Source organism: Tupaia chinensis, unplaced genomic scaffold (assembly GCF_000334495.1).
Source record: "Tupaia chinensis unplaced genomic scaffold, TupChi_1.0 Scaffold143817_1, whole genome shotgun sequence".
NCBI classification, from domain to species: Eukaryota; Metazoa; Chordata; class Mammalia; order Scandentia; family Tupaiidae; genus Tupaia; species Tupaia belangeri.
Window position 1 is genome coordinate 77,193 of NW_006203667.1, and position 1,123 is coordinate 78,315.

The following is a 1,123-nucleotide window of genomic DNA, read 5'->3' on the forward strand; positions in this document are numbered from 1 at the left end:
CACGTGCCCTATAGCAAAAACCTCTCCATGTCCCAACCCGTGGGACAGTCGAACAGGTTCACTGGGGGAGGGAGTGAGAGATGGGACACACACACACACACACAGTACAAGGTGCTGATCAAGTCATCCGTCTTCTTCTTTTTCCTCTACCGTTTATTGAGGAAAAATGGTGAGTTATATACAGCTGGTGGGCACCAATTGGTTGCCCAAAATGCAAAGGAGATAGAACAGCATGAACCAATCATTTATGTGGGTGGATCTCTCCCATTGCCTAGAAACCCAACCACTTCTGGGGAGAACGGTTGGTCACATGATTTCTGAGAAACAGTATGCTCAGTGAGGAAGTGAAGCCTAATGGCTTCCAAGATGGTGGATAGCTCAAAATGGTGGAAGCTCAAGATGGCTTCCGTATGCAGTGCCCTCCACATGTCCCCCTTTTTTATTTTTTCAAAGAGAGGAGAAAAACCTGGGGGAATCATGCCTGTCTTAGGTTGGAGTCATTTTTTTAGAGCCACATGTCCATCGTTACCCATCATTGGAGAATCCCATTGCGATGATGGGTTTCCTGTCTTAGGTGGGAGGACTGTACAGCTGTTAGGCTCAGACTCTCTTACCTGTCTTTGGCTAACCAATTCAGCGCCTCAGGCAGGAGCACAATTTAGGCTCCGCAATACTCCATCTCCAGGTTGTGGTAATGGACTTGGATAGGCCGCATTTTTATGGAATCATCAATTTGGCGTTTAAGGAAAGCCATGAGCTTATTAAAGAGAACAGACCTCAAAGAGCAAACAATCAGTAAACTCAGAATCGGACCAAGTATGGGGAGGAAAAAGGGGAGGGGTCCATTCCATGCAGACCATAAGGGATTGTCACGAACAATGCCGGACTTATTGGCATAAAAGCAGCAGTGTTCCCGTAAAGCAAGACAGAGACCCCCCTGTTCTGCCAGGAGAAGCAGTGCCAGGATCAAAACCAGCAGCAGTAGTGTCAAAAAAGCAAAACAGGATCAGGTATATAAGAAGGATCTTCATTTTGTTGATCTTTGGAAGGAGAGAGAGATATCTCAGGGCTTTCATCATCCCTGGATGGCTTGTTAGAATCAATCTGTTTGATTTCTGGTAGC